This window comes from Corvus moneduloides, chromosome Z (genome assembly GCF_009650955.1).
Source record: "Corvus moneduloides isolate bCorMon1 chromosome Z, bCorMon1.pri, whole genome shotgun sequence".
Classification (NCBI taxonomy): Eukaryota; Metazoa; Chordata; class Aves; order Passeriformes; family Corvidae; genus Corvus; species Corvus moneduloides.
Window position 1 is genome coordinate 54576422 of NC_045511.1, and position 27720 is coordinate 54604141.

The following is a 27720-nucleotide window of genomic DNA, read 5'->3' on the forward strand; positions in this document are numbered from 1 at the left end:
GAGGACTCCAGAGCCTCGAAATTTGGCAAACAGATGTTACTCACTTCCCCAATTTTGGCAGACTTAAGTATATACATTCCTCTATAGACACCTTTTCAGGTGCCCTGTTTGCATCCTGTTATACAGGAGAATCAGCAGAAGATGTTTGCCATCATTTTGCGAGTGCCTTTGCTGTCTTGGGAATTCCTTCACAAATTAAAACTGATAATGGGCCAGCGTATATTTCCCAGAGAGTTGCAAATTTTCTTGCCCTCTGGGGAGTGACACACAAAACGGAGATTCCTTATTCCTCCACAGGCCAAGCTATCACTGAGTGAGCCCACTGTTCACTAAAGTGTCTTTTATTACAACAGAAAGGGGGAATGGGGAATGCTACCCCAGCCGAGCAATTACAGAAGGCATTGTATGTTTTTAATTTTTTAAACGGTTCCCTGATGGATCCCAACCCTCCGATTGTAAGGCACTTTGGGAATAACCAACAGTTAGAAGTTAAACAGAAGGCCCCAGTCCTTGTTAATGACCAAGAAACAGGTAAGATCATGGGACCTTATCCCCTCATCACATGGGGAAGGGGTTTTACCTGTGTTTCTACAGAGAATGGCCCAAGGTAGATCCCAGCTAAGAACGTGAGACCCTTCAGAGAATCCTTGAAAACTTCTCCTGAGGATCTTGAGGATCTTGACCACCCTGGCACACTACCAGTGGAGACCCCAGCCATTTCAGTCTCTGCCTTGGTTCCAGAGATCACAGAGGACACCTCCTCCCAACCACCAGCTCAACCAGTTTCTACTTGATTCCAGAGGACTTATCGACTTTACACTACTATTTGATTTCCGGGGACGACCCACTCCAACAGAAGTAGAAGCTGTAATTGCAGATCAAGTCTCTCTTTGTGAGTGGTATTGGAAATAGTTTAAGGAGAGACTTGGACTTGAGAATAACCCTATTCCTTGTTTTGTTTGCAAAAATTATTCCCATCAGGTGTGGGTTTTGTGTCAGTGTTGAAAGTGTTAGAAGCGGTGGTATTGCATATTGCATCACCATCCTGGCAACTGTCCACAGTGTGATCCTTTGTGCTATTCTTACGGTAACTGTATCATTTTAAAATTTATGTGTGGTCATGAATATGGCTGGCTTCCACAATGGTATTTTTGGGAGCCAGATCTGCCTGTTCAGGCTGGTCCTCTTAGTAGGACTCCTTCTCGATGAAGGAGAGGTGGTCACAATGCCACCCCTCCCAGAACACAATGTTTGGCTTACACTAGCTGAAGCTTTAAACGAGTCTATGTTGTGCCTGTCCATGACCTCCCCTGGTGACCCTTTCCAAACCTGTTTGGTAGCTATGCCCTTAGTGGAAAGTGAAGTGGATGTTTTATTCAATTTAACAGTTTGAAGAGAGTGTACTGCTGTGGGTCGAATTGAGCCGACCTGGTGGTGGCCAGGAAAGTTGGCGTGAAAAGGCTGGTGAATCAGACGAATGGTATTTTTCCAACGACAATAGTTTAGGAGTAGATAAGGTTCTTAACGTTCTCCCTCCTCCTATGCAACCTCAAGAATTGGATATTTTTGGGTCCACACAGCCTTTTGTGTTTTTATCTAAATTATACAGTCCCAATAGAAATTTCAGAAATGTAACAGTCCCAATAGAAAATTCGGCCTAGATGTTTCAGGAACAGGAATTTACGCCAATGCTTCTGCCTGGTGTAACCATACTTTGCCCCAACCAACTACTCCTGGAAGCACTGCTATGGGATTGTTAGACAACATATTTTTGATATGTGGAAACGGAGCTTGGAAGGGAATACCGGGTAAGGCCGTAGGAGGTCCTTGTAGTTTTGGGCAACTAAGCATGTTTCACTCTTTTCAGGGAAACTTACGATCTTTGCACAAGCTGGTGTGAGCAAAATGCAGCACACACACATATAGCCAGGATTGTGATGATAATGTTCAATCTTGGAACCTAGGAGCCCGAGTGTTTGCCTCTATTATTCCATCTATTGGAACGGCACATGCACTAAAAACCCTGAATAACCTTGGCTGCTGGCTTGCAAAACAAACTAATGCTACTAGCTCTGCTTTAACAGGCTTATTAACAGATGCTGATAGCGTGAGACATGCTACACTGCAGAATAGAGCTGCAATTGACTTTTTGCTTTTGGCACATGGGCATCATTGTGACGAATTTGAAGGCTTATGCTGCATGAACTTGTCTGATCACTCTTTGTCTGTTCATGCTAACATACAAGCCCTTCAAGATGGTGTCACCAAATTGAGAGTTTTAAGTGATAACAACTGACTTGGAAACATACTTGGAGGATGGGGACTCACTGGCTGCCTTAAGCATTTAGCTAAAGCAGGAATTTATATTTTAGCCATGCTGCTGCTTATGATGATTTGTCTGCCATGTGTTTTGCAATGTGTTCACAGACTGATTGATAAGTCAACAAAGAAAAAGGGGGAGATGTGGAGACACAGCTAGAAAGCAGAAGTGAGAGCACTGCTAAACTCATGTCAGAAGTGGACGCGCTAATGCTGCTAGGCCGCGAACCATGGCAGGCAGTACGGCCTACCAGGAAATAGCTAGTATAAGGGAATGGCATGCTTGGTATGTGTCAGTTAGTGCTAGCTTGTAGTTTTGCAATGTTATTAAGAAACATAGATATGGTTGTTATAGTGATTGCTGCTTATATAAGAATCTATTTTTAGTTACTGCTGAAAAGGTATAAATACTCAGCTCTGTATCAATAAAATTGCTTATTGCATCCAAGCAATCTGCCCTGTCTCTTCCATCGCCGACCGTCACGCGACACAAATAAGATCTAGCACAACAAAGAACACATCATAAAGTGCATTGCAGAATGTGAATTAAAAAATGCCTATTGCAGCTTTTTCCATTACCTGCTTTGATTGTTATCTCATTAAGTTTGAAATAATTCCTCATTTTCTTGGTATCCATTACCAAATTCCATGTTTTTCTATTTATCCTGCATGTATTTATAACCTTAAGAGCTTCTTCCCTGTTTTCACTAAGCTACAGTATTAAACTTCAGAAGCTGGCATTTTGGGGTTCGAAATTGTTTAATTCACAATATTTTCATTCATCTTTTCTGTTCAGTTTTTTGAGTTGATGATGTTTTTTCAGCCATTGGAAATAATCCTTGTTACAGCAGTATTTGATACTGTAAAATCTGTCTTCAGACCATGATCACTTGTCATCGACAAATACTTGACCCCCTTGGTGTGCTTCTTTTTAGATATGATGAAGTCTTAAAGTAACTTCTCCCATTTTTTATATAAATTGATTTAAATTTTTTCCTCTAAATTAAAAAAAATATTTTCATATTGACAGCACTGCAAACTGCGTGCTCTGTCACATGGACTGCAGCTCTCAGAACAGCTTTCCTCATTTCTGTGATGCAGACAGACACTGGCAGAGCCACTTGCCCAGGTCAGTTGGAGACTTTGACCTCATCCGTTGGCTGGCTTGCTTATCTCACATGCCCAGTGCATCCCAGGACCCTTCCTTCCACGATATTATTGCTTTAGCGGCATTCTTGAAAGTCTGAGTCTTGTTTCTGTGTTTGATTTTTTTAGCCCTCTGTGCTGTTTTCAGTGCAGTGTTGCCATTAGTTCGTATGACTGGTAGTCGACAAGTTTCTCTTTGAAACACCCTCTTTTTCAAATTCAGTTTCCTAATTGTTTCATGGGAAAGGAGCAAGGTCTCTGGCCTTCATTTTACTACTTATATTTTGGGGGGGGGGGGGGAGGGCGGGTAAAAACAAAGGCAGGGTAACAGAAAGGACTCCTTTAGGGAACAAGTCCAGGCAAACAAATGAGGGATGTCTAGTTCATATTAGAAAAGTATGTCCTGGCCATGCCCCCTCATGCCTTATTGTTCACTTCCTTGCTGGCAGAGCATGAGAAACTGCAAAGTCCTGGATGTAGTATAAGCACTACTGAGCAATAACTGAAATACCAGTGTGTCATCCACATTATTCTCATACTACAAGCAAAACATAGCACTGTACCAGCTAAGATGAAAATCAACTCTACCACAGTTTCTATGCATATCTGCTTAGTATGGAGTAACCAGTCATTCTAAGGGGAGTCATGACAACTGAATATGAGTTGGTTCAATCCAGCTTATTTGGAAAGAATTAATACAAAAAGCATGCGTTATGCAGTTTTAGCCTTCCCTACATTTCCTTTACAGTCTCAGAAGCCATCTATGTCCATGAAGGACAATATAACAAATGCTGAATCCACTCATCATTTTTAACTAGGTCTGTAGCCTTCTACAGACTAGACACATTGACAGTCATTAACTAAATGCAGTCCAAGACTGTTTTAATTATATGGCCACTTATGCATTTTGTAGGGGACTGTTGTTTCATAAACCACGTTCTTTCTCTACATTTTACCAGACATGGGTAAAGTCTGAGTTTTTGAGGATATTTTATGAAACTAACTTCTACTGCATCTGAGTGTTTCAAATTTACCTTCACTTAGTCCACATAAGTAAATTATGTTTTTGCTTAAATTGTGAACTGAAATGAAAGGAAAGCAGTTTTAATAATCTTGGATGCACAACTGACAGATGCATTCTTCTGTGGGTTAAGAGCTGTCTGGATGACTGGGCCCAGAGCGTGGTGGTATATCCAGCTGGGAGCCAGTCACTGGTGGCGTTCCTCAGGGATCAGTGTTGGGCCCTGTCCGGTTTAGTATCTTCATCGATGGTCTGGATGAGGGGATTGAGTCCACCATCACCAAATTTGCAGATGACACCAAGCTGGGAGAAAGTGTTGATCTTCTGGAGGGTAGAAGGGCTCTGGGAGGGACCTGGACAGGTTGGATTGATGGGCCAAATCCAATGACAGGAGGTTTAGTAAGACCAGGTGCCGGGTCCTGCACTTTGGCCACAACCTCCTGCAGTGCTACAGGCTGGGGACAGAGTGGCAGGACAGTGGCCAGGCAGAAAGGGACAGTGGCAGACTGAACAAGAGCCAGCAGTGTGCCCAGGTGGCCAAGAAGGCCAAGGGCATCCTGGCCTGTGTCAGGAATAGTGTGGCCAGCAGGACCAGGAAGTCAATCTTACCCTGTAGTCAGCACTGGCGAAGTCACACCTCTAATACTGCGCCCAGTTCTGGGCCCCTCAATTTAGGAAGGATGTTGAGGTGCTGGAGCATGTCCAGAGGAGGGCAACAGAGCTGGTGAAGGGTCTGGAGCACAAGTCCTATGAAGAGCACCTGAGGAGCTGGGGCTGTTTAGCCTGGAGAAAAGGAGGCTCAGGGGAGACCTTATCACTCTCCACAACTGCCTGAAAGGAGGATGTAGCCAGGTGGGGGTTGGTCTCTTCTCTCAGGCAACAGCAACAAGACAAGAGGACACAGTCTTAAGCTGCACGGGGGGCGGGGTTAGGCTGGACATTAGGAAGAATTTCTTCACAGAAAGAGTGATGGAGCATTGGAATGGTCTGGCTGGGGAGGTGGTGGAGTCACCATCCCTGGAGGTGTTCAAGAAAAGACTGGATGTGGCACTCAGTGCCATGGTTTAGTTGACAGGGTGGTGTTAGGTCATAGGTTGGACTTCATATTGCTAAAAAGTGAGCTCAAGAACCTTACCAGACATTCATAGAATCAGAGACTCATAACAAGGGTTGGGCTGGAAGGGACCTTAAAGATGATTTTGTTTCAACCCCTCTGCCATGGGCAGGGAACCTTGCACTAGGCCAGGCTGCTCAAAGCCCTGTCCAACCTGGAATTCAACAGGCATGCAGATCAGTATTTTTGCTAGTATTAGCCTATTAGTGGTATTATTGTAGCTCACAGAAGTCTGTGAGATACCATAACTCCACAATTCTATATGCAAACAGAACATAAAAGTCCAGCTTCCAGCAAAAGCTATTAATTACACACTACCTCTGGTTCCTCCTTACTCTGATATTTGGAGTTTTGGGGTCAGTCCCACAATGAGTCTTGGAAACCTGCCCTTTTAAACTGCTACCTCTTTGTAATAGGAAGATCTTCAGATCTGTGGTCAGATCTTCGTAGGTCAAGCATCTCCAAACCCACAACATCCTCATGACTTGATTTGATAAAGTTGCCCTCCTTAAATCCTTCCCTGGATCTGTAATTACAAAAGGCTGTATCAAGATCAGAGACACAGCACATTTTTAGCTCTACTATTTACACAAATGGTCCCTGAAACTTGATCTTTACTCCTATATTCTACTGGTTTATTTTTGTTATTGTTTGGGATGTGGGACTTATTTTTTGTGGGTACTGCAAGAGATGGAGAATGATGGTGAACCAGATTAAAACCCCAATAAAAAACACTGACTGCTTTTAATGTGAGTCGGTACTAACCTGGTTCACTTTGCAATTTAGCAGTACTTGCAAAGAAAGACAGAATGAACTCCAAATGAGAGGACAGGATTGCTTACATCAATATGGTATCCCTAATGTCTCACTGAAAGACCCACATCTAAGCACCAGTTTTTTCTAACATGGGAAATACAGGGAAAATAGTCTCAATATGCGAGGCTCAAACATAACTTCCAAAATGTAAACAGACTAGTTCTCCAAGACATTGTAATATCTTCTGCACTGAAGAAGAAAAGTATTTCACTTGTTCCTTCCTTAGGTATTGCAGAAAACACTGCAACGTGTTGCCCAGAGAGGTTGTCCCATGCTTGGGATACATCCAAGGTCAGGCTTGCCAGGGCTCTGAGCAACCTCATCAGTTTGAAGATGTCTCTGCGCATTGCAGAGGGGCTAGGACTAGATGGCCTTTAAAGGTTCCTTCCTACCCAAGCTGTTCCATTGAGAGAAGAAATACAAGGTTACTACATTGGGTCATTAGAGAGCAGCTGGGAGAGACCTTGATGAAAAATGTTTCTCCCACATAGACCTGTCCATGGCTCTAGTTTGCTAAATTTCGCTATCAGTCATGATTGGGATATAAGAGGGGATGAAACATTTCAGCTGCACACATGGTTATGTGACATTTTGCAGATGTCCTTGGGACAGGAGCTCCTCACAACCATCCTGTGTGGGCAGAACCATGAGAGCATTTGCCATGATGCAGGTTGTCAGCAGTCATCTGACCAAATCTGGAGAGCTTTTCAAGGGAGGAAGACACTGTATCCTTGAAATCAAACTCAAGGCACTTCTTGCTATGCAAGAACAAAAGTGTTGGGACTGCTTGTGGCAGTCAGTGTTTTACGGTAGACCAATGCAACACGGGCCGCATGTATTTCGGAAGATGCCTGAAACATCTAATATGAAAAAATTTATCGTCTTTCCTTTTTACATTCCTAAGTGATCACAATGGAAAGCTGGGAGTTGAAATACGACCTTCCTAGCGAGATGTACCAGGACTCGAGCAACAGCCCGAGATCTAGATGCCGCCGGTATTCGCCTGGTCTCTGTCAGCGTTGCCGGGAGCCTGCCGCCTCCCTCGTCTCTTTATTCCGACAGAGCTCCTCAAAAGCCCGGTCTCTGGGCAGCACCCTGACAGGCTTCGCCTGCCCTCAGGTCCCCGACTCTCAGCGCCGCGCCCACTCCCCTCACGTTTTCCAGGCGAGCGGCCCGAGGGCAGCAGCCTCACCCCCGTCCCCGCCGCCCTTCGCGCTCCACTTCCGGGTTCCCCGCCGCGCCGTCGGGCGCTGACGTCACCGAGCGCGGACCCCGGAAGTGGAGCCAGCAGGGGGCGGGCGGAGCCGCGCGCGGCACTAGGCCCGGGGCGGCCGCGCGCTCCCCGTGACGGCGCTGCGCGCGCCTCGCTCCGCCGGCGACGGCGCCAGGTACGTGCGGCGGCCCGGCCCGGGCAGCGCCGCCGGCGAGGGGCGCGGGGGAGCGGCGGCCGCGGGCTTCAGGCAGGAGGGGGCGACCGGCCCCCGCGGCGGGAGAGTCGGGGTGGCGGCGCCCAGGCGCCTCTCGCAGCCCTGCACCGGGATGAAGACTGCGGGCCCGCGGGCCTCCCGTGTGCTTGGCGACAGGCCCCGAGAGGCAGCGGGAGGAGACGGGGCGGCGGCGGCTGCTTGTGGGAGGGCCCCCGAGCTCTCCGCGCTGCCCACGTGGGCTGCTGGGACGGGTGTAGAAGTACCTGGATGCCCGTGTCAGTGGGGGTGCGGGGAAGTGGCCACGGTGTCACCACCCAGGAGCGGCCCCCAGGCTCTACGGAGCGCCGCGCTGTGCCTGCTGCCACTCCACGTGTTGGCCCCTTCGCAACTGTTTCCCGATATCAAGGGTGTCACATGAACCAGAAAAGGGAATAACAGTTTCAATTTTCTACATAATCGAAGGCGTTGTTCTTCGGAATGTATCCTTACAGTCATTGCTGCAGGTTTTGGTGCTGTCAGCTGCTTTTGCAAAACAAGACTTGCCAGTTTTCTCCGCTGCTTAATGCAAGCTTCCTGTGCAGTTGTAAATGACAAAAAGTCATTTGAGCGTTGTTCTTCTGACTTAATAATATAGCTGGGCTTGAGTGGTAATTTTCATTTCAAATCTTGCTTTTCTAATTAGATGGGATTGAAAACTTTTTAGACTTAAGTTTGTTGAAGTTGTGCTGGCAGCTTAGAAAGCTGCATGAAATATTTGCCATTCCTGAGTTATCCAAATGTAGAGAAATAATTTTCCAGTTTAAATTGTTACTTTTTCTTGATTTTTGTTTGGCAGGAAGAAAACTCAAAATTTGTAATTCTAAGAGGAGAGGTTGGGCATCTGTAGTTCCTTTCCAGAATCCATTCTCTTTTCTTTTAGAGGAACTGTGGCCTTCTTTTTTCTTTCAAAGATAAATACTGAAGCTTCTGAGAGAGAATGAATTCTTTCCTTCCAGATACCTAACTTTTAATTGTGGTGTTACATAAGCCAAGCTGCTCAGAACCATGTAAGCCAACTTATCAAGTCCTCACAAAATGTGTCTTCCACTTTACATTATTTTTGCATGGAGTTTTTGGCTAAAGTATTAAGTTTGAATGAGCAGGTCACAGATCTTGTTCAGGACATACCATAATTGGCAAAAGAAGTGTCATAAAAGCAATAGCAATTACAAAGCTAACTGGATACCTTTGATCTTAATGGAACACTGATTTGGTGATTCTGAAGAGTGGGGTATTAACAAAATTTGCCTTGAAAGAAGAATAATTACCAGTAATATAGCAGAAAGGTGGTGTCCTTTTAGTAACCCTTAGTATTTTCTTGGAATCTTTAAGGAGGCTGGGGGTGAAAGAGAGTGGCAGCGTGTTCTGTTAAGAACGGCAGAGCAGCTTTATGATAGCATCCTGGTTAAAGAAAACCTTCAGGTTTTAAAATTAGGTATTCTGTAATTATGTAGGAAAAGGTAAAAAAGCTCTTGTCTAGGGGAAACTAAAATCTTAACAATTGAAGATACTCAGCGGCTTGGGGTGTGTCACAGAGTGCAACCAATGTGCAAATGCAGAAAGCATGTCTTTATATGCTGCTCTGGGTTTGGAATTGAGGAGATCTGCTGTTCTGAGTGTTTCAGATATTATTTCACTTTCTTTAAAAACAAAAAAAAAAAGATTCTTTGCTGACAAGAGTATTGGTCTTCACAGGGTAGCTCCAGATACAAGCCCCGGGTGATGGCTGTTGCTGAAGTTGCTGCCAGTACTTACTTCCCGCATGTCAGCTGGAGGTCTGATGTGCCTACCACTTCTGGTGTTAGTGTAGGCACTCCCCAGCCCACATCTGTCAGAACATGGTGGGTTAAGACAGACGTAATATTTATTGTGTTTAAGCTGACCCGACTATTTTTGTCTGCAGTAGGTTAGCAGGTGCGGGTAGGCGTAGGAATAAGATGAAAACTTCCAGCAGGCCAGCAGTACTGAGCAGCTGGAGGCAGACAAGGGCATCGTCATTTCAGACACATAGCGCACGCTCAGACTGCACTCTGCCTTAGTGAAATACCTTTAATTATTGGAGTTTTCTCACCGGTGCCTGGATTTTGTCTGTCTTCTTGAGATTGCCTTTTCAGTGATTGTAGCCAATTATGACTATATTTAAATCTGCAAGTTGACTTGACCATGGTCTTTACTGAATTGCCTTTTATGTACTAGTTAGCAAATGTTTGGGAGAGCTTCTCCTTATAATTACTCAGTGGGGATTTATCTTTTAGAATCTCTTCTTTTAAGTTCACAACCTTCTTTCTCTTTCCCTTGAAGACTCAGCACTGACTCTGGAGGTTTTGCCCATTCCAGGCTCTATAGAAAAAGTTCTGAATACAACTCTATTGCTGGTACTTTGAATCTGACCCACTGTTCCTTTGGGGAACAATGTGCTGTCATGACTGAGGAGTTTTTTAGATTTTCAATAGATTACTGGAATTCTTTGAAGTAAAGCATACATACAAAGAATGAATAGATATCTTTTTAAAATTTTTTTCCACAAGCTTACTGAAACAAATTGGTTAACAATGGACATAAAAACATCCTCTTATGAAATTTAATACTGCTCTGTGAATTTGTTTGGTGCCTTAGAAGGATATTTTTTTCTCTTTATAAGTACATGTATCTACTTAGCCTGTAGATCAGTTTCACAGATTTGTACTGAGTAGAATTCTCAGAGTACAATTTAATAGGTTTAAATTTTTTATTTTTCATGGTTATTTTTCAGCATTTTGTGTGCTGTGTGGACTTTGAGAACTTAATATTTAATTACTAACAGCATTCCTTACGCTGTTTTTTGTAATGTAGCTGGGTTTGATTGAAAGGTGAAAAGATAACATTCACTTTTATATCATCCTTGCCTTTCTGCTCAGCTCATCATCAGTTACTTATTAGTACATTAGTTGTGGTAATGATTTTTGTTTTATGGCTGACTGCTTCTATGAATTAGACTGGGACCAAAAGTTATTTATGTCCAGCTGCAGACCCACTCTGTTAAAAAAAGTGCCCAGGGTGCAGTGTCACAGCCTGTTCACATTAGATCCCTGTTGGTGGAATAGGCAGCACTCCTCTCTGCTTCCTGCCTATTGCTCCAAGCCATGCAGAAGATCAGCTGGCTGCATAGTGAACCAGGTGAAGAAGCTGATCCAGCTGATACAGAACTACAGATACAAAATTCTTCTTTCTCATTGCATCAACTTGCTCACTGGCATGAGTGCCATCATAAGTAGTAGTGATGGGACATGGGGCAGCAGCTTTAAACTAAAAGAAGTCAAGTTAGAGTAGGTACTAGGAAGAAATTTTTACAATGAGGATGCTAAGACATGAGAGCAGGTTGTCCAGAGAAGCTATGGGTGCCGTGTCCCGGTAAGTGGAAGGCCAGGCAGGTGTTTTGGGCAGACTGGTGTTGTGAAAGATGGTGCTGCCCATGGCGGGTCATTGGACTAGATAAGTTGCAAGGTCACTCAAAATCCAAGTGCTTCTATGAATCTATAAGAAATGATGTAGGACTGGACTGGAGAATCTAGAAGTAGGAGCAGGGCTGAAAGTATATCATAGGGACTTCAGCAGATCATGGATCTGCATCCTGAATCACCTTGTACTTCAGTTGGTGGAAAAGTTGGTGAAAGCCTCTCAGCCAGTTTTCTGAGCAATCTGTTTCATGAATTATTTAGTAACGAATGATACTGCTGGTGAGGCTGGTGGCCTGCTCTGTGGTCTAGTGAAGTCTTCATGTAACTGCTTTTATTCCTATTACACTCTCCTGAACAGTATTGACCTCCATGTGCATGGAACCTCTCTGGTACTACAATTTGTATTCTGTTGAGTGTATATCCAAAGAGGAAAGATGAGCCATGTAAGACTTTATGAAGCTAATTTTAGGTGTTTCTGTATTCTTCTAGGTTCCTGTTGGCCAGCAGAAATTAAGGAGACCGATCTGTGATGAGCTTGCTATATAGACATTTGACTATTATTGGTATTGATTTTTAATACTTAGGTGAAATAAGTATTGTCTTAGCAACCATTAGCTTCTATTAGCTGAATCAATATATTTAGTGTGGTGGTTAATTTAAGAAACTCTTCTATTAGCAAACAGTTTCTATTCTGTGTTGTGGTTTAACCTCAGTTGACAACTAAGTACTGTCAGCTTGTTGGTCACTTCCTTCCCCTTTCCATCTGCCCCAGTGGAATGGGAAGTGAATTAAGAAAAAAATGTGCAACTTTTGGATTGAACTAAAAGCAGTATAATAATTGAAAGAAAACAAAATACAATACTACTAATGATACTAATAATTGTAATGAAGAGGAGAGAGAGAGGGAAATAAAACTCAAGACAGACAAGTAGTGTGCAGTACAGCTGATTACCACCTGCTGACTAATATGTAGCCCATCCCTCAAGAGCCATCATCCCCCTTCTGGGTACCTTCCCCTGTTTATATACTGGCCATGATGTTCTGTGGAATGTCACTTTGGCTTGTGTCACCTGTCCTGGCCATGCTCCCTCTCAGCTTTTTGTGCAACTCCTCACTAGCAGAGCATGAGACACAGAAAAGTCCCGGGCTTGGGATAAGCACTGCTTGACAGTAGCCAAACCGTCCAACATTATTCTCATCCTGAATACCAAACACAGCCATACTAATTCTAACCCGGCCAAAACCAGGACACTCAGGCAGGCAGATGTAAGAATTTTCTTTATTGCATATCTAGAAAGAGATGATAATTAAAATAAGAATTGGCTGTACACATTGTCAATTGTACTGCAAGTTAGCTGGTTCCAGCGTTGACTGGAAACACCAGTAATGTTAGTGGTTTTTTTTCTCGATGCTTGTGCATTTAAAATCAGGCCCATCATACTGTATTTTTCCAGCTTCTGCTTTTTTTAGTGTTGGTAGTTATCAGTTCGTCATAAGGAATTTTACTATAAATTTCAAGTCAACATTTAAGCTAATTTTTTTTTTTTTGAGAGGGATGTACTGAAAATGTTTTTGGTTGTGTTGAAAATATTCTTGATTACTCTTAAGTACCCCTAAGCAACTCCAAGATGTAGATAAAAAGTATGAAATTTAATAGGAAGATAGCTTTGGAAATTGTAAACTATTTCCCAAGGTAGCTGGTCTGGATTTGTCTGAATTACAAGCTTCATAAAGTTGCCATTTTCCACTTGCGGTACATCTTTTAAGGTACTTAATTTGAATTCTCTGGACATTTCAGCTGGAATGTACATATTCTGCTGACTGATTGAGCTTTCTTCACTGTGTCAGCTTTATGCCGTGTCTGTAGTTAAAGCTCTTGGTGGGACATGGCAAGAAGTGTTCTCTGGTTTCTTGTCATCCCTTGACTGAGGTATATTTTCTCTTAGCAGTTGGCATAGTGGACCCCTCATTGTCTTGTTTTAGGTGCATGAAGAGGTGGTTTATTGTGCTTTGGAGCTGTTTTATACTTTGTCTTGGTTTTTGGAGTAATAACTGCTTGTTTGTGAATATAGCCAAGGTAATTCTGATTGATCATGTTGTCAGAGTGCCAGGTACTCTCCAGGTTGTCTTCAATGCTGTGTTGAAGACCAAACCTAACAAATAATGTAGTGCTTATAGTTTCTTTTGAAGTCCTGCAAGCCATGCTTTATAAAGCCTTGAAATGCACATTTGAGTGGCTGTCACGTTTTAGCATACAATACATGCAAATCTAAGTCTCCTTGTTTAACTTAAGATGGTAAACCATGTTATTGCTTTGCATCTTATCTTCTTTTCTTAGGAACAATGTATAGCAAATCTTGAAAACATCTTGCTTTTTTTCCTAACAAATGGGCATCTCATTCCTCTTGCAGAACATATGTGTTACAAACCCACTTCAAGAAGGAAAATGTTAAGTGGGCTAGATTTAAATAAATACAGGCACCACAGTTGAAAGGAAGTCTGAAGGTATTTCGAAGAAGAAATTTAACAGGAAGCCTTCGTAGTGAAAGAGCTGTTACATAAAAGCATTATTAAAATTTGGTGAAATGAGGGATAAACAAGTGTGCTCATGCACACAGTCTGTATGCCTTGAATAATGACCATTGTACTGAAAGAGTATCTCCCCACTGAAGCATATGATTCAATCTTGTGAAATAAAATCTGAACGAAAGAGAATTCTGTGTCCGTATGTCGGTATCTCCTGTGCTGCAGGAATGTGTTAACATAGCCTACATGTAAGCCAAGGAGGAAGATCTCAGAACCAGCACAGCCATCACAATCAAAGCTACTATTAATGCAAACTTGCATTCAATACATGCTATCCATAAGTCAAAAATTGGTGGCAATTTCCTGATACTTTACTTTAAATGTTTGCATTTTCAAAAAGCAGAGTTTGAATTTTGGAAGCATAAACTATTTCCTACCACAGTGATCACTTCTTGAGTCCTTCTTTTGCTTTCTCTATATTTCTTTCTTGGCCATGTTGGCAAATCAGGCTAAAAAAGTTTTTAAGCAGCAGCTGTATTCCTGTTCTGTCACCTCAGTTGTACCGGGTAATGAACTAAATCTGAAAATTGATAAATTGAAAGTATAGCCTTTAAAAAAAGGAGGAGGTGAGGGAAAAGAAAGAAAGGAAGGTAGTTTTAACTCAGATCAAGTCCCTGTTTTGGTTTAACTCAGATATGATTCCCTGAACCGATTCTCTGTGCATTGCTACAAACAGTTCTGGGGATAGCATGGGTAGGGGGTGGGACTACTAAAGTCGTTTTGCAAAGATGTGTTTGCGAATATGTCTTTTGATTCTAAGACCTGGGGGCAGGAAGGGTCTTTGTTCTGTATTTGCTCTCTGTGAAACAGTGGGGTACTTGTTATCTGCCTGGATGAAGTTGAACATAGCATTCCCTTGGCTTGGATTTAACATTTCTCAGTATAAGAAATTGTCCTCAATTTTTAGAAACTTTAAGCGTGTTCTGATAATAGCAGCATGAAGGCTCCAGGTTATTTCACTCTGTGTTATGTCCACTGTGATAATGAAACTTTTATTTCCATCAAGAAGCAGTACGTGCCTAACCACCTTGCTGTGTGAGATTTTGTATCTGTAGCAAACCCCAGCTAGTATCCTGACTTGTACTTTCTTTATTAAGACATGATTTTTTATTGTCAGTGACTCAGAAACAGACAGTGACATTTTTGGCACACAGTACCATTTGTTCTCTGTTGTTGCTCTTTCTAAATAGGTTATATCTCTTGAATTATAGCATTACATTCATGTGAATCATCCCATCAACTTCACTAACATCAAATAGGTTGCATGTACATTCCTGCAGGAGAGCTCTAAGTTCTTGTTCATTATCTTTCCAACATAATTCTCTGGGCAATTAAAGATTTTTTTTTTTTTATATTTTCATTCTTTGTTCTATTAGTTCTATTATCCTTGTCTTTCTTTCTGGTGAGTATTTAAGTAGTCATAAAAATTAGGATAACTCCCTAAGGAATAATTGTGAGAGGACTACACCAAAAAACCCAGAAGCTTGAATTTTTGCCTGTGTGAGGTTGAAGGAGGAATGAAGGGATAGAAATATGCTGAGATGGGAAATCTAGTTCCTTAAGGATGTCAACCCATGCCTGCATTTTCTTGAGATGAAAGATAAAACTATTACCTGGCTTGTTTCAGACACTGAATTTTTCAAAGCTAGTAGCGTGTTTATTTTGAGAAACTCTGATTTTGCCTTCCCAGTAATGTCCCTAGGCAACATTTTTAAGAACATTGTTTAGAAAATTCCAGAGAAGTGTGATCTTTAGAGATTGCTGCTAACAGGAATGTAACAAAGCTTTATTTCTGTGGGAATGTTAAACTATCTAACTTTCTAGAAAAGGAGCATGGTATAGATAATGTAGTATTTTTTCTTTGGTTGGTTGTTCTAAATTGCATTTACGTTTAACAGTACAGGGCAGCAGATAGGTTTTAATGTTTTACTTTATGGGAAATGATGGTAGATATACCTCCCCCAAAAAATTTACTGTGGACGTGGTCAAATATGGGAGTGGTGCCCAGAGAAGTCATGGAATCACCATTGTTGCACATCTTCAAAACTTGACAAGTGCCTAAGCAGCACATTCTGGTAATACCTCTTAGTTGACCTCCAAAGGTATATATAGATTTGTACAAGGTATACCTTACCATATACATGGTGCTGTGTTGCGGTGCCTTGGTGTTTTGGATTAGAAAGAAGATACTTGGTAAAGTCTACTGTTGTGTCAGGTATCAACCTCAGTTATCAGTGTGTAAGAATCTCAGCGATTCTACCTGTACAAGACATGCTGTGCTCTCCTTGTTTGGGCATGCTTGCCAGCACCACAGAACAACTGACTGTGCTTGTTCTGCCACAGGACTGTGGTGAGGATGTCCAGTGTTAGTGGACAACAGGGAGAGTGATCTGAGGAAAGTGCTTGATTGGCTTTGTCATTCCTATACTCGTTCTGTAATGGCAGGATGAATGAAACCACGGGACTGGAGCAGTGTGGACAAAGGGAGCTTGGGAACAAGGAGTTGAGTTGGCAGTGTCTCTGAAAGCTCTTGAAATGAAAAGACAAATGAAAACTTGGGGAAGGAATGGAGTGGCACTAGAAGCTCTCAGGCTGGAATGTGAGGCCGAGTAAAACAGGGAGCTTGTGAGAGAAATAAGATGGTTGAAAGGCACTTTATGGGAGAGGAGGAGTTGGGGTTGGGAGAAACATGAGTGTTGTACTTAAAACTCAAGAGGAAGGTTAGACAAAATACTGAGTGTCTCCTTATTAAGTGAGCACCTTCATTCAGTGCACTGACAAAGGCAGAAGTGCAGTGGAAAAAAAAATTAGATATGATTATGCATGCGTTCTGTGTTGGGTTTGTGTGGCAAGGTTTTAGTAGCAGGGGTCTGCAGGTGTGGCTTTTGTGAGAAGCTGCTAGAAGCTTCCCACATGTCCGGTAGACCCAGTGCCAGCCAACTCTGAGATGGACCTGCTGCTGGTCAAGGCTGTATCCCTGCAACCCGTGGATGTTCACAGTGGGTCAGGGTGGTGCCTAAAGGAGCTTGCCAAGACTGTGTTGGACAGAAAGTTAGATACAAATGACGCTACCTTAGAGAAGTAGTCAGGAGTAGAGATCACTTCTTTCCTCTTTATTCACTTTGTTTTTTGTATGCGACTGGACTTCAGTGCACAGGTGCTGAACATTTTTTGCGCAGGCAGTCTTCATTTTGGTATTCCCTGATACTTGTGGACTTGGCATTGTTTTGGTAGTGGGTCTTTTGGTAAGGAAGGCACAAATACTAAGCCTATGCTATCATCTATGGAAACATGATAGTATATAAGATTTTATTGATCTGCAGAGTGATTTTAACCAGCTTGAAGGTATTTTAGTACACTTAGAATTTTGAGTGGTTGCCAATAGAATGAATAATATGACATATCGTCAGCCTTCACAAATTTGTCATGGCTGTGGCCCTGAGGGTTTTGACATTTTCGTTATGAGAAATTTTGGCTTTTTTATGCAAATTAACTCAAATCAGAAAGGAATTCCCGAGAACACAAAACTGAGACCCCTGAGACCATGAGCTCTTAATTCTTGCTCAGCCAGACACTGCTGGTAATGATTCTCACATCCCTTGTTATGATCATTGCTGGTCATTGCTGCTGTGGGAGGTGACTAACTTGTAAATGGAGGTATACACACACACACACACACTTTCTGTATATTCATTTGGTGTGCACTTTTGCTTTTTCTTATCTTCACAGAATGGTAGAGTTGTTGACATTGGCAGGGACCTCTGGAAATAGTCTAGTCCATCCCAGTGCTCAGAGAAGGATTAGCTAGAGCTGATTACTTGTGGCAGTGTAAGTTTTGAGTATCTCCAAGGACAGATGTTGGGGAAGATGAAACAGGAAAGCCTTATAAATATGATTGCCTGACAAAAGATTTTGGGAATATGAAAACTACAGGTGACATCGAAATGAAAGCCATTTTTGAAATACCAAGTCTTAGTTACTGAACAACTGGAAAACAATGGTATGGCCGACTGAAGGTAATCCCCTCTTGATTGAACAATACCCTTTGATTGCAGGCAGGTCCAAGGGTCAGAGCAGACCCTACTAGCTCAGCAGAAGGGGTCCAAAGAGTAGTTTTTAGAAGTTAAGATGTAACACTCTATGGTAATATAAGAACTCTTATAGGCTGTATGTAAATGCTATAGGATTTGTATCTTGTATTAGATTGGTTAGTGACAATTAGAATATTCAGTACAGAAGATGATTTATTGTATTGTAACCAGGACTTCAGACACTCTTACACACTCTTATCACTTCTTCTTCACTCTCATTCCTTTCGCTCTCTCTCCCTCTTTACTTACCCGCTCACTCTCTTGCTCTCTTGGGCCTGCTCAGAGCTGCAGCTGGCAGCTCTAAGCAGTGCCCCTATACCCACGCCCTTTGCAATAAACCCCATGTTCCAAGATCTGACTATAGAGATCTCTCGTCTCCGTCCATCTCTGTCCGTCCCGACCGTCCGAACCACCCCAAGCTCCCGCAGTCCGACGCCCAACGTGATTGCCGAACCCACACCCCAACCTACAGACAGAGATTCTGTAACCTCTTTTTCTGATCCACTCTAAGCACAGAGGAGCAGTGTGAGCTCTCTGTGGATTACAAATAGAATCATGAAGGTTCGAATATTCCTCGAAACAAGACTAGAACCAAATGAGGCTAAATGTTGGTACCAAAAAATTGATATATTTTATTTAGCTGTAGGAGAGGCAAAGAGAAAGAAAGAAATAGAAAAAGAGGTGGGGGATGGGGGGACAGGAAGAGTGACAGAGGCACAGTAAGTAGAAACATATCCCCCCTCTGTGGATCTTAATGATGTCTTGTTGATCCTCCGGTCTTCTAGGTGGTCAGGGTCCCCTGCTGAAAAAGCATAGAATCCAATGGATTAATAAAGGTTTGGGCCAGGTGGGAATGCCCAGGTACCTCCCCTCTAAGGGGGCAAGTTTGACACTGTCCTTTGCAAGACTGTGGATCATTTGTATCATTTTGCATCAAGTGTAGTGCTCTGGTGCAGGGTCTGGGGTACGGTTCAGGGGCCCATTAAATGGACCATGACACTCCCTCGGCTGCCCCTCACATGAGAGTCCTGTAGATGTGGCTTTCCTGGCTGAACCAGTTTGAGTAATGGAGAATGGGTGTTTGTTGCCTCTGACCAGAGACTTTTCACCATGCACCTGAAACACTCTTCCTCCACTCTCTGGTGGAGTGGGGGATGTCTGTACAAACCTGGTCTCAGTAAATAAGACAGCTGCTGGGCTTGGTCCTCCTGTGGAAGTTTCTTCTCCCCCAGCCCAGACCTGAAAATAGTGACATTTTTTTCTTAAAGTTACTTACAGTCCAAGGCCTCAGCCCAGGGGACCCACTCAGGGTGCAGTGATCTTCAGTGCAGCTCTGTTGATGCAGCTTCACTACGCAGTTCGAATGGACAAAAATCCTTCATAAAAATGTTTAAGCCATAAACTATAGTATTTCAGTCTCTGACACTTGTCTGGGTGCCTGCTCCAGTGTTTGAGTCCCATTAGGGTAAGGAAGTTTTTCTTTATGTTTAAATGTCCAGTTTGTGCCCATTGTATATTGCCTTCTCACTGGACAACAATGGGAAGACTGGCTCAGTGATCTTTTGTCCCCTCTGGCATTTAATAGATACTGATTAGACTCCTCCCATCCCACCCTGACTTTTCTCCGTGCTGACTAGTCCCATCTCTCTTAGCCTCTGCTCAGATATCAGATGCTCCAAGCCGTTACATTTTTGTAGCCCTTTGCTGGCCTCACACCAGTATGGCTGTGTTTGTGTTGTACCGGAGTGTCTGGAACCGTCACAGCATTCCAGATGTGTTTCAGCAGTGCAGAGTGGAGGAAAAGGATCATGTCCCTCAACCTACAGGCAATGCTTTTCCTAAAGCAGAATGTAATTGAAAGGATTTTCACTGCTTTGTTTCTTTAGGTCTCATTTTAAACTGTTGGGAAACATTATATATAGTCTAGATACATAGTCTAGAAAATATTTCCTACTTTTTAAAAATTTTGGATTTTTCCCTTTCCAAGTTGTGTTAGCTTGAAATAATATTATGTTTTGTGAAGTTTCAGAGACAGTAATAGAAAAGGTGTATTCATTGGAGGGGAGAAATTTGCTCCAGCTGATGCTTGCAAGATTGAGGAATATTTTGAAGCTGAGTAATTTTTACATATCAACATAAATTGGCAGTTGCTTTCCATTTAGTTTGTACCTTATCCTCGTGGTAATTAAACAAATGGCTAGTTAAAATGTGGTTTACCAGAAATATAAAAGTACTATGTCTGTGCTATACTGGACTTGGTTTTAAAGCACTTGAGACTTAAGTTCAAATAATTCTCCACTCTGCTTACATTTTTGGGTTTTGTTAGTTTTGATTGTCTCCAAGGACAATGTTCTGTCTCCTGTCCCTTTCTCCATTTTTTTTTTTCATCTTCATCAGATTTTTTGATCCACCTTCCAAATTTGTACAAAGTCTGCTAAATTTCATGTGCATCAAGGAAGCACATATTTTGTCTAGCACTGCTGATCTTTTATTCACAAGATCTGGGGTTTTGTTGCTGTTTGGTGTAGGGTTGTTTCCTGTCAAATGATTTTCCATCTACCTTCCCCCTTCTTTTATACAGTAAAATTTAGTAACAAAACATGGTGAGTCTGAAAGTTTTTGGTTATCTCTTTCTCCAGCACAGGGAATTTTGGACAAACCATTCTTTGGACGATGTCACGTTTTTAAGCTGTTGTAACTGAAATGTTTCTTCAACTTTCACTTTGAAGTAGGTTAAAAATGTAAAATATTAGAGGACTAGCTACATTATTGTGTGGGTGCTTGTAGAATTTTTTGCTTGCTCTAACTGTTCTTGGTAGTTGATTTAGTACTTCTCTTTGAAGATTCATTTTGTCCTGTGTGTATACTGCTAATGTGACTGTATAATGCTCAGTACAGCATTCATTTAGTTACAGAGATAAAAAATTCTTGTTTACACAATGATATTTTAAAGGTAGTGCTATTTCAGCATATATTTGGAAAATTGTCGGTTGTTTGAGAAAATGTTTATATTGCCTGTAACATGCCTTTCAGGAGTCTGTTGTGCTCAGTGGAGCTGATGCTGGTTTATATTTTTCCCATGCAGCACACTGTTAATATATTTCTGCTTTTCCAGTATCAATTTTTGTCTTGGGAATCAATATGATCAGCTGATGTAGAGGTTGATGTAAAGAATTTTAACATAGACAGTCCTTAGTAAAACATGTGTATTGTTCATGACTTTTTAAGGTTAGACATTATCTGTCTGATCATAAGGTGACATGGAGGTAAAATAATTTTAATGGATTGTGTGCCCTTTTCCTGTAATTACAGTTTGTTTATCTATAAACACTGTTGTAGCCATTACATTTTTTAGCTACCACACTATTCAGATCACTAAGTTGTGTTTAACAGCAATCAATGGGCATTTTAAAAATTGAATGGAACAGAGAAACTGGAAAAAAATTACTTTGGGTTAGAATCAAAATTTCATGGAAAGAAACTCGGTTAAGCTTGTTTAGTTTACCAGAAGAAACATAGGACTTGGTTGTGGTGTCTAATCATGTAAGGGAAAAATAGAGACAAAACTTAACCTACAAAGTGTTGCAATAATTAGTGACTGAAGCCTGAAGCCAAATTCAAACTGGAAATAAAGTACAAAGGACAGTGAATAGCCTTTCAGACATCACAGCAACTGATGGATTCTTTAGCTCTTAATAACTTGAATTTTGCCGTGGATGCCTTTCTGTAAGAACTGCTGTAGTTCTTACAGTAACAGGAGTTACTGGTCTTAGAGACTGGAACCTGAAGAAAATAAAAGGCCTCTGTTTAAGAGGAAATGGTTGATTTTGAGAGACTCTCTGCCTGAAACTCTGAACCTTCCAAGAAAAAATCAGGTATTTATAGTGATTTTTTTTGTCAAACTAGGTTGCATCTCCCTGTGTCCTTCTCCTCCTGCTTTTATATTCACCTTTGAGTTTGGCATTACTTGGCTGATCTCTGCTCAATCACACATTCTGCACCTACAAAAATTTAACAGTTTTTCCCCTTAGTAGGGATTCCTTCAAACTGGTAGGAAATGCAGTGCTTTCAACAAAATGGACAAACAATGCTGGTTTAGAATGATTGAAGTTTCTTTAGCCCATGTCTTTGAGTTGTTACTGCTATGACAGTGTTTAGGCTTGAGGCTAAATCAGTCTTATAGATACATCTATTCAGACTCATTGAAGTAGTCCATCAAACAAGTAGAATTTAATTTTTTGAAGGATTTTGCTTTATAGCGTGGCAAGTAAAAGCTATGAGTATGTATGGCAAAAGGATTGAGAATAAAACAAGAGCACTTGTTCCACATTTTTTCCTTCTGGCTTTCAAATCAAAGGTGCAAATGAAATGGCCAGATTCATTGTCATAATAATCATCTGTATTTGTGGACACCAGTAATCCGTCATGTAGAATGGAAGACTAGGCCAGGAGGAATTGCATAAAGTTTAACAAAGATACTTGTAAAGTTGTGCTGTGACAATGGCGTAATTCCCAAACAGCAGGTAGACTGTTGTATGACTGGCTGGGATGATCTGCTTAATAGGAGCTGGGGCTGCTGCTGGATGGCAAGCTGAACAGTGTGCCCTTGTGGCAATGAGGTCAAACCGATTCTCTTGTATTGGTAAGAGGAGTACTAGGGTGCTGTGTCTGGTTTGTCCCCTGATTTCAAGAGAGATATTGATGAAAAATTGGAGATGGTCCAGCAGTTGGCCACCAGGATGATTTGTATGTTAGAAGGATGGTTAGCATGTTAGAGAACTCAACATTTGAAGAAAAGTTCAAGGAAATTGTTTAGGTTGGAAAAGACATCTTCGAGTTCAACTGTTAACCCAAGTCCCCCCAAAAATGATGTTCCTAAGTGCCACATCCACACATCTTGTAAATATCTCCAGGGATGGTGATTCTACCACTACCCCTGGCAGCCTGTTTCAGTGCTTGACAACCTTTTCAGAGCAGAAATTTTTCAAATATCTGATCTAAACTTCCCTTTGTGCATCTTGAGGCCATTTTCTCTTGTTATTTTTGAGAAAAGACCAACCCCCACTTTGTTGTAGAAAGCAAGAAGGTCCTCCCAAGCCTTCTTTTCTCCAGGCTAAACACCCCCAGCTCCCTCAGCCAATGCTCATAATGCTTGTGCTCCAGACCCATCACGAGCTGTTACGATCCGGTTTAAACCCAGAAAAGCAAAGTAAGTTAAGTCTCTGAGCATAAACCGAAAAGAACTTAGAAGGTTCAAAATATCCCCAGAAATGAGATTAAAACCAAACGAGGTTAGATGTTGATGCCAAAAAAGCATGTATTTTATTTAATAGTAAAAGAGGCAAAGAGAAGGGAAAAGAAAGAAAGAAAAAGAAGTGTGCGTGGGGGGGCTGGGGGGACAGGGAGAGGTAACAGGGATTAGGTGGAAGCATATCACCCATCCGAGGGTCCCAATGACGTCTCGTTGCTCCCCTCCATCTGCTCTGCTGGTGGTGAGCGTCCCCTGTCACTGCCGTGGCCACGCTGCTACATGCTGCCACATGCCATGCCGCCACACACCACCACACCACACGCCGAAGAGTACAGAATCCCGTGGATTAATACACGCTGTGGCCCAAGTGGGAACGCCCACATGTCTCCCCTGCAGGGGCCGGCTTGACACTGTCCCTTGCAACACTGAGGGTCTGTTGTATCATCTCTGGGGCTCTGGTGCAGGGTCTGGGGACCCCTTTGAGGGGGGCCCCTGGGATGGGCCATGTCACCCCTTCTGCTGTGGATAAGCTTCCCCCCTCCCCAGTGAGGACCCCTCAGCTGGGCTCCTCTGCACAGTGGAGGACGGGCAGTCACTGTGCCTCTGACCAGAGGCTTTTCCCAGATACCCAAAGCCTCTCCTCCCTCCACCCCTTTGGTGGAGGGTCTGTTTGAGCCTGGCAGCTGATGGCCCTGGGGCTGTGGTCCTCACCTTGGAGGTGTTAAGCCTGTGCTTAGTGAATGTCCCCAGCCCTGAGCTGTTACTTTATCTTATCTTCATCAGCGAGCAGTGTAAGGCCTCAGTCAGGGCCCCATTCAGGGTGTGGGAGTCTTCTCTGAAGCTTTTGTAATACAGTTTTAAAAGTCCTTTAAGAAAATGTTTAAGTCATAAAATATAATATTTAAGTCTCTGACACCAGCTTCATTGCCTTTCTGTGGACACATTCCAGCACCTCAGTGGAGAGAGATGGCTTGGAGAGGTTTCAGCAGTCATCCAGTACATAGAAGATAGTTGTGAAGGAGAAGTTGTTTTCTGCTCAAAGGTGCACAGTGAGAGCAGAAATTTCATCTCAGTATAGGAAAAAAATCTGTTAGAAATAACTAAACTCTGGAGTAAGTTTCTGAAAAGCATGGGGAAATCTCCCTCACTGGAAATATTTAAGGCTCATGTTGGCAGCACCATAGCTTACCTGATCAAAGGCCCTGTTAAAACCTAGTGAAATAAGGTCCAAGAGAAGGTTGGAGACCAGGTAATTTCCCAAGATTTTTTCCAGCCTGAGCTACTCTTACAATGCTGTGGTTACAGCTCTTTGTCAGGCTTGGCTCTGGGCAGAGATAGCAAGGTTGTAGATTAGGCAGTAGCAAACTGTATAAAGAAGTGTGATTACAATTACTGACAGACACTTGATGGAATATTTTTTTACAGTAAAGAAAGTAAAATTTACTTGCATTGCTTTTTTTATTTTTGTTCTTTTTATTGTTGCATGAAAGAAAATAAAAGATGTACTGATGTGGAAAAAAAACCTAAAAATGCAAGTTTGATGCAGTCAGAATTAAAATACCAAATTTATTTAAATATTGAGCTAAAAGAAATAATGCCTTTATATTATTCACATTATATATAATATATGTATAGAGGTATGTTGTAGTGCTGCTTTATGAAAATCCAGCAGAAGAAAATCTGTGGACTGCAGGTGTTTCACAGGGCTATTGCTTTGCTTGCCAGATAGTTGAAATTAAGCAGTACTTGGTTCAGCTGGTCATATAACACATGCCTCTCAGGCAGAGGGCAGAGCAAAGACAGTTGAGATAGTGTATCAGTAAACCTTGGAGAAGTTATAAACATTGAAGAAGCAAATGTTCTACTGGAAGAAAAGCTGTGGGAGGAGCTGTAAGGCAGATCTCTTGAGGCAGACATTGCTACAAATAAGAGGTAGGTACACTTTGGGAATTTGGGCTCTTTAGTCTGATTCTGAAATAAGGTAACCTGACAATGAACTGTCGTCTTCAGTAGCCCTGCATGCTCCTTTCAGTTGTGTGTGATTTGATTCTGCTTAGCATCCATCTGTATCTTTTTGTGTCATCTGCAGTATTTGCATTCGATGCAGGGTAGTCAAGTGAGGTGGTGATATATATTTGCATGTGCAGTTTCCAGAAGATGTTGGAGGAAACAGGTGTGCTGTAGAAAACTGAATGCACCTCTTACCTTTCTTTAGTCTCCTTTTGTGCACCTACTCAGCACAGAGTCTGGAGTAGAATCAGAAATGCCTTGCTGTTCATAAGGATCTGGGCTACAGACCTGGATTCACTGCATTTCCATCTGATTTGTATGTGTTCTTTTCAGGAGTCTTCAGTTAATGGCAGACAGTCCTTCATAAAGTCATGTTGTTACTAAAGAGCAAAGGAGGAGAGAGGGGGAAAAGGGATTTTAAAGTACTAGGCACATAGGCATATGTCTAGGGTTTTTTGGCAGCTTTTGATGGTAGCCTAAGGAGAAACCATTTCCCTGGAGTTTCCCACTTTCTCGCTCTTTCTTCTGTGTCACTCTGGAAAATTACTTTGGTGTCTCTCGTAAGAGAAGACTCTTCTAATAATCTTCGAGTTTTTCTCTGTTCAGAGGCATTTTTCTCTGCCAGCTGACTCATGGGATTGCTTGAGAGAAGATGAAGTTTCAAAAAGAAAACCAAAAAACCTGGTTTTGTCCTGTAACTGCTTAGTATGTGCAGAGAAGAGGCTATTGAGAGTCAGTCTTCTCCTCTCCATCTTTCAAGTCAAAATCCCGTTAAAACCAACAATACAAAGTACAAGCATCTTAATCTCATCCAAACCAAGTTTTTTTATAAACTATCACAGCTATGTTATGAAGTAATGTCATACCAAGTCCTCATAAATCCTTGTACTGTACACTGCTTGGAAAATCTGATTCTGTAAATAAGTAGCATTTCACACAACTGTTTTCCAAATAATTTTATTGCCTCAATATTTTTTTTTCTGTCCTCATCAACTGCGATACAGGCCCATGAAGTAATGGAAAGTAAATCATCCACTAATTATAGCATTATTACATTTTACGTGGACTTTTCCTGGCGCTTCAGTTATGGGGTGTTAGTTCTCCGTAAACATTAATTCCTTGGATTTTCCCTAGCATCTGCTGTTTGTGAAGGATTTTCTCTGACCGTTTAGAGGAAGGTGATGGTGAAGGTATCTTGAAATTAATGTCCTGGTCATCAGTACATTCATCTCAGGTGCTGAGATTGAGAAAGCTAAAGAAGGTTCTTTGAAGTTCGTAAAGCAGGAATCCAGTTATCCATAATTCTGAGCATTGAAGGAAATCAGGCAGGCTGAATGCCTAGAAAATGAGAAATACACAAAAAGAGATTATCTGAAACCATTTTATTTTTCAGGCATTTGGGAATTGTCACCTGCAAATTCCTTCTCTGAACAGAATTCTCTGGGCAGCATTCTCCTGCCTTCACTGCAGGATCACTTTTTCTGTCTCCAGAGCTGATGGCCTGATTCATTAGGTAACTATCTGTCTACCTCAACACAAGTAGGGTCCTGCCCACCTAATTATTGATATTTTGTGTATTTAAGAAGGTACTGTATTTTGTGGTGTTACGGATTAGCCATAACAAACAATACAATAGGCAGCCAAGTCCTTCCTCCAGCCACTCACGCTCCAAACAGTGGATGGGGGAAAGAACTCGAAGGGTAAAAGTGAGAAAACTCATGGGTTGAGATAAAGACAGTATATAGGGGAAGCAAAAAAAAAGCTATGCACACCAGTAAAGCAAAATAAGGAATTGCAGATATTCAGCCATCTCCATGAAAGCACAGCTTCATCACGTGTAATGGTAACTTGGGAAAGCAAACACCGTCATTCCACACGTTCCCCGTTTCTTCTTTTTCAAGTTTTTTTGCTGAGTGTGTCATCGTCTGGTTGGTTGGGTTCAGCTGTCCTGGCTGTGTCCCATCCCAGCTTCTTACGCACCCATAGCCTGCCTGTTGGCCTGGCAGCACATGGAAACAGGAAAGCTCTTGGTGCTGTGTCAATGCTGCTCAGCAGTGTTATTGATGCTGTTTTCAGCACAAATCCAAACCCTAGTCCCATACAAGCTACTATCCTACAATTTCTACTACAAAGAAAACTGGCTTTATCCCAGAGAAAACCAGCACGAGTACTGAAAGCTGTTGCTACTGCAGACGACCATTTTGAACCTCGTGTTTGGTTGATACACCATCATACTGTAAACTTCACAGAGGCTATGTTGAGGTTGTACTGCCTCTTCTTCTGCTATTTTGACATGGGTTTTTGTCTATTTCTCTATTTTTGTTTTGCCTCTGAATCACAAGTTCTTTTACTCAGAGTTCGGATTGAAACGCAGGCTTTTCTTCTAATTGATGTTTATTATTTTCTTATCTATAACACAGCTGCATGGGATGTGCCTCTTAGTTAACAAGGTGGAAAATGGCC

General features: G+C 42.1%; 1 protein-coding gene across 7 annotated transcripts in view; it reads left to right on the forward strand.

Moving 5' to 3' along the window:
• The first annotated feature begins 7722 nt into the window (after positions 1-7722).
• Positions 7723-27720, forward strand: part of FAM172A (family with sequence similarity 172 member A) — a 265939-nt gene continuing 245941 nt past the window's right edge. For 4 of the 7 annotated variants that reach the window (XM_032095250.1, XM_032095253.1, XM_032095254.1 and 1 more), the window contains exon 1: positions 26651-26770. The gene's annotated coding sequence lies outside the window, so the exon portion shown is untranslated. Of the gene's footprint in view, positions 7805-11808; positions 11883-26650; positions 26771-27720 lie in introns of those variants that run through there. The other 3 variants (XM_032095252.1, XM_032095249.1, XM_032095251.1) reach the window with 3 other exon arrangements.